Source organism: Protopterus annectens, chromosome 2.part1 (genome assembly GCF_019279795.1).
Source record: "Protopterus annectens isolate FY-2018-M chromosome 2.part1, PAN1.0, whole genome shotgun sequence".
Taxonomy (NCBI): domain Eukaryota; kingdom Metazoa; phylum Chordata; order Ceratodontiformes; family Protopteridae; genus Protopterus; species Protopterus annectens.
In genome coordinates, this window is record NC_056729.1 from 140,314,721 (window position 1) to 140,324,352 (window position 9,632).

The following is a 9,632-nucleotide window of genomic DNA, read 5'->3' on the forward strand; positions in this document are numbered from 1 at the left end:
CATCACCTAATAACAAAACACATGCATCAAAGCCATGTATACTGTTAGTAACAAGGACTGTCTACATTTGCACTGCATGCTGTTGAGCAACACATGTCCTGCATGCTGACATGTGTGATATGACTGTTTTGCTTGTGATACTGTACCCCACCATCACCTGCTATTGTGTATGTTCTGAGATTGCTGGTGTTGTGTGTGTCTGCTTTAGGGAGGAGTGTATTTTTGTGTGTGTGCATGTGTGCATGTGCATATGTGCATGTGGTCTGACATCATGTTCAGGTCTTAACGTGTGATTCCTGTTTTCCTCTCACAGGTGCCAAGGTGCAGCTGGTTCAGTACAGCAGGGAACCTGATGTCACTGAGACAGACAGTGGTCATGAGGATAAGTGTGTTGAGGCACAGGCAGGTTTGTCAGGGTCTGTTGTTGGGCCACCAATTGACAGTACACAAGTCTCCACCCCATCCATGCACACAGTCATACTGCCTGTACATCCATCATCACCATTGCCCTTAGCTGAGGGACAGTGTAAGGCTGGCACTGGCCAGGACAGTGTGGTATCTATGGCACATGTATCAGGACGCAGCAGCCATAGCCAGATGTCTGGAACGGTACCACATAGGCAGATGCCCAGGGGTTCTCATCAGTGCACTGCTGGTCATCATGCCCCTGGCAGACGTGTCACACCTCTTTCTACCACAGGCATGTTCCAGGCTGAATGGAGGCACACACACGAATGGACACCAGACAGGGGCTAAGGGCACAGAGGGCTCATAACTCCTCTGTTAATGACAGTATCCGTGACCTAGCAGGTGCCATACGTAATTACATTGAGGTCATTGATAGACGCTGAGGTGAGACATTGGATGTCCTCCACAATGTTATGTCCATGTGTCAGGACAGTGCGCGATGGTTAAGACATCGACATGGACGTATACCAGCAACATCAGCAGCTGGAGGTCACCATGGATGTCCAGCAAGTCACAGCTGCTCCATAGTGCCAGTACCAGCCCCAGCAATGTTGGGGGCTGTCCATAGACCGCCCTAGAAGACCATGGCCAGTCCCAGCAGGGACCTGGATCCAGTGGACATATGTCAACCTCTTCGGATAGTACCCAGTCTGGATTAGTACCGGATACTGTCTGCAGCACCCCTGCCAGGCACAGGTTCCGTATCCGTGGCCAGAGACGGTGATCTGTAAAGCCTGCCAGGTACAGTCTGTAGCTGTCTCACAAATCCCTGTATATGGCAGCCACATGGTGGCACTGTGTGCATGCAGACACACACACATAAACCAGAAACCTAGGGCAAACACATACCCGCACACATTACATTAACATTGGCCCATAACAGTACTCATGGCCCTCACACATGCACTCACACACACATGTCGATTGTATGGCTCAGTGTAGGCCTCTGGCAAACCAACAATACACCCTGTGCATATGATGAAACCTGTGCCACCTCCTGTCATCTGTACCATTGATGCAGGAACAGGCTAACATGGTGCTGATGCACAGGGTGCCTTTAATAAAGTATAGCAATGGCTGAATGTGTAGCATGTTGTCAGCAGTAAAGTGTAATGATATCCTTGAAGGTGTAGCTGAGCAGGTATGATGCATTAAAGCTGTAATTAGCAATGTTGTATTGTTTCCACCAGTGTTTATTCCAATTGTGTTTTGTTTGCCCATGTGCCACTTGGCTGATGTGTGTAGTTGTATCAGCATGTGTTATACAGTGGAGAGTAATTGTGGGATGTGTGCAGCACAGGTCTGCAGGTGTACATTTGTGAACATGGTGGAGGTGCACTGTCTGCATGTACGTGCATATTGGACACATGGGCAGGGTGAAATGCCCTGTATTGGCCAGTGTTAACACTTCATACTTTCTGTTGGTGGCCAGTATGCATTGTACTACACACATTTTGGAACTTGAGTACACATGTGTGTGTGTATGACAAGGGTTGACACTGTGCTGTGGGTGATGCTGTTGTTGCTATCTGTCATTGGTTTGCATTACTAAGGTTAACACTGTCCCAGCTGCATAATCCTTTATTAATGCACACTGTTCACCTACAGGGTTGCATGGACTGTGCTATCACAAACACAAGAAATTCTCACTTATACAGTAAAAGTGCATTAGTCTCATGGACCCCTGCCATAAACTAAATATATAATAGAAGGTGTGAAGTTGTACCAAAAGAGCTACATAAAAAGAAGGGATAACCTCTTTGGTCAGTATCATTGGGAAAATACAATCCCTCAATAAACATACAAGGCAAGCTTCAAAATACAAAATGGCAAGGATTCCAAAGACAACACTAAAGCTTTCTTCAGTGTTGTTCATAACCTACAGGGGAAATCTCAGATCGGGACACAGTTAATGTAATTGGTCACAAAGTACACTTATCTGACTGACATTATCAATTCCTTGTCAGACAGTTTGAATGCGGATTTCACCACCCTGTCATTACACAAGGGCCACATTTCCAGACCTGAAGAATGTAAAACCTGATGATTCACAGACACTCTAGTTAAAACATCTCTTTAACAAAGTACACACCACAGTGGCAATGGTACTGGACAGTGTCCCTGGCTGTGTCATACACAAGCTGACATATGAAGTCACCACTCACCTAAATGCTCTGTCCAGATGCAGCCTCTATACAGGTTACATACTTGAGGAATGACACATGGTAATGGTGTTCACAGTCCACAAGGGTTGAGCTACAATGTCTTTTTCTTCTTCTCCTTTCGGCTGCTCCCATTAGGGGTCACCACAGTACATAATTTCTTCCTGGCCTCTGCATCTTGTGCTATCACACCATCCACCTGCATGTCCTCTCTCACCACAGCCATAAACCTCATCTTAGGGATTCCTCTTTTTCTGTTACCTGGCGGCTTCATACCTAGCATCTATTTCACAATATACTCTGCATCCCTCCTTAGCACATGTACAAAACAACTTAATCCTGCCTATCTGGCATGGTCTACTAACCTTCAAACCTGGCCTGACCCTCTAGTATACTTATTCTTAAACCTGTCCACCCTCATCACACCCAGTGCAAATGTTAACGTAAATTGATTAAGGGTAGAACTATAACAGGTCCTGGAATCTCTCACCGCATTATGGAACTCATTAAAAGAGACATTATGAACCTGCAAACACTGCACCATACCCACTTAGGTTCTCTAAAGGCCAGATCATGGCTCCTACACCTAGTAGACTTCAAGCCAGTCAACAAGGCTATAGGTGAGGGAGGGGAGGTCAACACAGCCAAGCTGTAGCTCACCAGCGATTCATACCCATCCCACATACTGGTATTATATATAACCTCAACAGACTGACCTTAAACGATTGTTAGATGATGGCTTGAAAACGGACACACAGTAATATTTGCAGCCTCCATGTACTGTTCTATGCCAGTAACAAGTGGTATTCACCTGCACTCAGTCCTAGGACCACTCCTGTTTGGCATATAGCTTTCTTAGGTACAAGCAAACACAGTAGGGATATGTCTGCCCACGTTTGATGACAATGCATACTGTGGGCTATACTTTATTCTACAGATGACACACACATCCTCCAAAAGGGTATCATACAGACAGATACCTGGTGTCAAACTCATGCTGTAAAGCTATAAGCCTAAGAAAGCATAGTTATCCACTTTTAGAAAACAAAGTATCCCCAGAGTACCACATAGTTAGTAGCCCCCAAAATGTGGAACAGGTACTAATGTATACATAGAGCCATGTGTTAAGTCATCTCTCCTTTGATAATCACATTACCAAAGGGTTTTGGAAATCCCTCTGTGGAGAACATAAGCAATAAAGGGTTTGCATGCAGATCCACAGAGGTTGTTGCACACCAATAATGATTAGTCATCTTTGTCAGACTTTGCTTGCTTTAGAACAGGTTTCAAATATACCTCAAGCATAAACCCTCACTCACACTCTTCAATAGAAACCGTGATGAGTGGATGTGAAATGGAAGACGTAGCCCAGGGATCACTGCAGTGGCTAAGCTTGTCACAAGCATACAGAAGTGACCTAAGGTCTGGAAAGCGCCAGCACACTTTGGCAAAGATAACACATGCGTTCATGGAGAAAGCAGAGTACCCACCTATGAAATACTTGAGGTCACATGTATGTATATTGATTTGCCCCACAGCTACCTTACATGTGTAATGCACATACAGTTGTCATTGTGATATGTCATACACTAGAAAAATCAAAACCCACTTCACATTGGCCAACGGTGTCACACACCTGGAGCACAGACACACACGCACACAGTCAGCAAGCACGAGATTCAAACTCTTTCCTAACTACATTATGATACTATAGCAGTATGCATTTACACAACGCGCTATACACATTACTGGGATTTCACCTTTCCATAGGTATATTTCTAGGTTGGTGACATCAGCAGACTTGACAAAGATGAGTATACCACTTTTAAGGGGTGTGAGTAGTCTCCAAAAAGGTTGCTCCTTCCCAGAGAGACACACACACACAGTAGGCAGCAAGTGCAGGATTCAAACCCCTACCTAACTACATTATGATACTACAGCAGTATGCATTTACACGACTCGCTATACACATTACTGGGATTTCACCTTTCCACAGGTATATTTGTAGGATGGTGACATCATCAGACTTGACAAAGATGAGTATACCATTTTTAAGGGGTGTGAGTAGTCCCCAAAACGGTTGCTCCTCCCCAGGGAGACACACACACTCACAGTTGGCAAGTGCAGGATTCAAACCCCTACCTAACTACATTATGATACTACAGCAGTACGCATTTACATGGCACAATATACACATTACTGGGATTTCACCTTTCCACAGGTATATTTGTAGGATGGTGACATCATCAGACTTGACAAAGATGAGTATACCACTTTTAAGGTGTGTGAGTAGTCTACAAAAACGGTTGCTCTCTCCCCCAGGGAGAGACAGACACACACACACACACAGTTGGCAAGTGCAGTGTTCTTAATCCAAACTAAGTACATCTTTACACTTCAGCAAGCAATATGGAGTTACAGGGTGCAGTACAGACATTACTTGCTGACAGACTGCACAAAGGTTTTTTTCACATTTGCTAACCTCAGCAGGCTTATCATACTAGGTGTATTGTGAGTGCAATGTATGCATAGGCCATGACCATATCATATATGGGTTGATGCACCACATGCTGGCACACACAGGGTCAAACCTTGAGTAGCATCTTACCTTCACCTACATGATACTGCAATATAACAGAAAGATGATAAACTTTAACAATTGGCTGAGCTTCTGGTGTCATTCAAAGGGGATCCAGTCTCTGTCTGCCTGTGATGACATGATAGACAAGCCTTGTTGCTTCACTACAGATGGTTTGCACCTGTCACCCCTATGCTTCTGAATACTGGGCAAGGCTCTTGCTTTCCCCATATTACCTTTTTTAGACAAGGCTCAAAGGTTCATAGGTTCATAGGTAGGTACTAGGCTATCGGCCCTGGGGCCTATACAAGCCCAGCCAAAACGATACCCTGGGTTTTGCTACCCAAGAAATTTATTTTCCTGTGCCACTGTCGAGCAGAAACACAGAAGTGATCCCCAGGGTGAATTTCCTATTTCCCATCCAATCATCAAGATTTTTCTTGAAGAGTGCTAATGAGGAACTTTGTTTGAAATAGATAGGTAGTTTATTCTGGAGTATGTGAAGTCTCTGGGACCGGAATCTATCCCTCCGGCATGTTCTGTTTATTGTGGTGACAAGGTTTAGGTGCCTACAGCGTGTAGGTTCATAGGTTCATAGGTAGGTACTAGGCTATCTGCCCAAGGGCATTTATAAGCCTAGTCAGAATGTGTTGGCTTTCACCTTCCTTTTAAATTAGTTTCCTGGGCAACTGTCTAGCAGGGCCACTGAAGTGATCCCAGGGGTAAATTTACAATTTTCCATTCACTCGTCAAGATTCCTCTTGAAGAGAGTCTGCGAGGGGCTCTGCCTAACATCAACTGGGATTCTATTTCAGAGCGAGGGAAGTCTCTGGGACAGGAATCTATCCCTCCAGCATGTCCTGTTTATTGCTTTGCTGAGGTTTAATTCACTTGAGTGTGTGGCTCTAAGAGATTTGTTTTTCTTGAGGTGGAGCATGTCCATTAATTCCAGGTTGAACATGGCCTTATACATCAGGCATAGATCACCTCTGAGCAGGCAGTAAGCAACCAAGGAGAGCTGAAGTTTCTTTAGTCGAGCTGCATAGGGCATCTCTTTGAGGCCCATGATTCTCTTGGTGAGGTACTTCTGTGGTCTTACCAGCTGTTGCATGTGCCAATTAAGGCACATACCAAATGGGGCATTGTACTCTATTATGGGCCTAATGAGTGATGAGTAGAGGGGCACAATGACCTCTCCTGATCTAGAGGTGAACCCTTTCTTGATTAGGTGGGCTACATAGAAGGAATATCTAACCACTTTGGCAATGTGATTATCAAAGGAGAGGTTACTATCTACCTGGGTCCCCAGGTCCCTAATTACATTTTCCGTACCTAGTGGATTACCACCTATGTGGTAATTTGTGTGCACTTTGATTTTTCCAAAGGGGATGACTATGCATTTTATGGCATTCAGCTTGAGGCCATAGTTTTGACACCAGGTATCTGTCTCTGTAAGACCCTTCTGGAGGATGTCTGTGTCAGCCAGAGAGTCAATTATGGCCCCCAGTTTGCAGTCATCTGCGAACTTGGTCAGCCATAGTCCTCCCTTGCTTGCCTGTTCCTTAGAGAAGTATAAAGTGAACAGGAGGGGTCCCAGGACTGAGACCTGTGTGATGCCACTTACGACTGGTTTAGAGTTGGACATGGCACCTGCAACTCTGACCATGTGTGTTCTATCAGTGAGCCAGTTGGCCACCCATCTCATGACACAGGGGTTAATGTTCAAGCTGGTAAGCTTGTCTATGATGCCAGAGTGGGGAATGGTGTCGAAGGCCTTAGTGAGGTCCAGGTTGGCTGTGTGGACTACCTTCCCCTCATCTATGGCCTTGGTAACTGTTTCAAAGAAATCAACTAGGTTTAGGAGGCAGGATCTGCCTTTAACAAAGCCAAACTGGGTACGGTCCAGCGTCTGGAGGTTCCCAATGTCTCTGCTTATGAGTTCCATGATAATTCGCTCCATAGCTTTGCAGACCAGGCTGGTCAGGCTTATAGGGTGATAGCTCCCAGGTTCTGTTGTGGCACCACCTTTGTGGAGCGGGATGACTGTTGCAGTACGCCATTCTTTGGGTACATAGCCTGTGGTAAGGCTGAGTCTGAACAGTGAATTTAGGTGAGGGTTAGTTCCTTTTGGAGCTTGTGTAAGACGCAGCCTGGGACACCATCCGGTCCCATTGATGCTGTGTTCTTAGCTTTGGAGAGGGCTATTTTTACCTGCATGTCCGTGATGTCTGGGGCTCTGCATTCTTCTGGGATGGACACAAGCCCTTTTGGGGGTGGGGGGGTGAAGTTTGACTAAACTTGTCCGCCAGGATGTTGGCAATGTCAGTTGGTTCAGTGTATTTTTTGCCATTTTGCAGTAGCTTAAAGCATATCTGAGAGTTGCCACCTAAATGTTTGATATAGCTAAAGAAGGCTTTGTAGTTATCTTTAGATTCCATGGTAAATTTCTTTAGAAACTGGCCTTGGATGATTTTATGAGCGATCGTAGTTTCTTGCTAATAATGATCAGTGATGCCTTTCCTTTTTGGAATTTTGCTCTATCATGTAGTAGTTTCCTCCTTCTGTTGTATAGCTTATTTATGGCCAAGGACCACCAGACTGGTTTCCTCTTATTTGGAGGAGTGAGTCTTGGTTTTACTCGGGATGGCTCAATCCATGCATCCCTGTAGATGCTCATATAATGCACTTGTAAAGGATTCTGCGGACTGGATAGCATTATCCTGTAGCAAGGGGGCTTTGAAACTTTCCACTTCGGTCTTGAGAAGTGTGAAGTTTGCTTTTGAAAAGTTTTTCACAGTGGTTTCCTTGACTGGGGGTGGGGTCAGGATGTGGATGTCCAGTGTGATTACTTTATGATCTGATCTTACCAGTGAGGGGTTTACCTCTGGTGTGGAACACTGATCCCCCATGTTGGTGATGATCAGGTCCAGTATGTTGTCACCTCTAGTGGGCATGGTGACCAGCTGTTCCAGGGTGTTTGAGTTTATAAACTCTAGGAAGCATTGGGCAAAGGAGTTTATACTTGAGTAATTCTCCCAGTCAATGTTTGGGTAGTTGAAATCTCCTAATATCATGGTGTTTGGTAGGACATTTATATTTTCCAGTGTTCTCAGGAATGCTGAGTGAGGGTCCTGAGACAAGGTAGGTGATCTATAGCAGGCTACGATCTGATAAGCAGCTTTGCCCACTGTTAGTTGCACTTGGATGGTCTCCAAGGCCTTGTGCTGTGCCACTAACCTGGAGGTGTGGGTATCCTTTATGAAAATGGATACACCCCCTCCTTTTGTATTTCGGTCTGGGTTTTGGGGCCAAAGCTCGGAGAGATTGGGATTTCTTTAAGTGGAGCATGTCCAACAGTTCTGTTTGACATAGCTTTGTACATTAGGCAGAGATCACCTCTGAGTAGGTGATATGCGACAGAGTAAAGCTGGAGTGTTTTGAAACGGTCTGTATAGGGCATGTATTTGAGGCCGCTAATCCTCTTTGTGAGGTATTTCTGCGGGCTTTCCAGTTGTTGTAGATGTCTTGTGAGGTACATACCAAAAGGGGCATTGTACTCTATAATGGATCTAATGAGTGATGAGTAGAGGGGAACAATGACCTCTTTTTTTCTGCATGAGAAACCTTTTGTGATGAGGTGTGCCACGTAGAAGGATTTCCTGACTACTGTGGCGATGTGATTATCAAAGGAGAGTCTACTGATCACCTGTGTCCCAAGGTCTCTTATCACACTTTCAGTGTTAAGTATACTACCACCTATGTTGTAGTTCATGGGTACAGAGTTTTTACCAAAGGGGATGACAATGCACTTTTTGGCATTGAGCTAGAGGCCATTGCTTTGACACCAGGCATCTGTCTCAGTGAGGCATGTCCACATCGTTAGTAGTTTTGATTATGGCTCCTAGTTTGCAGTCATCTGGGAACTTCATTAGCCAAAGACCTTCTGTGTTAGCCTGTACTTCAGGGAAGTAGATACCAAACAGGACAGGACACAGGACTGAACCCTGTGGTACTCCACTTGTCACTGGTCTGATGTCGGACTTGAAGTCTGTTACTTTCACAGGGTGGGTTCTGTCAGTGGGCCAGTTGGCAACCCATCTTGTGACATAGGGATTTATACCTAGATTAGTGAGTTTATCTATAATTCCAGAGTGGGGGATGGTGTTGAAAGCCTTGGCAAGATCTAGATAGGCTGTGTGAACCACCTTACCCTTGTCTACCTCTTTGGTGACTGCTTCAAAGAGGTCTATCAGGTTTAGGAGACATGATCTGCCTTTTACAAACCCGAAATAGTTGTGGTCCAGAGTTTGGAGATTGCCAATGTCTTTGTTTATGACTTCCATGATGATACGTTCCACGGCCTTGCAGACCAGGCTCATGAGGCTAATGGGGCGCTAGTTCCCAGGGTCCGTGGTGGCTCCACC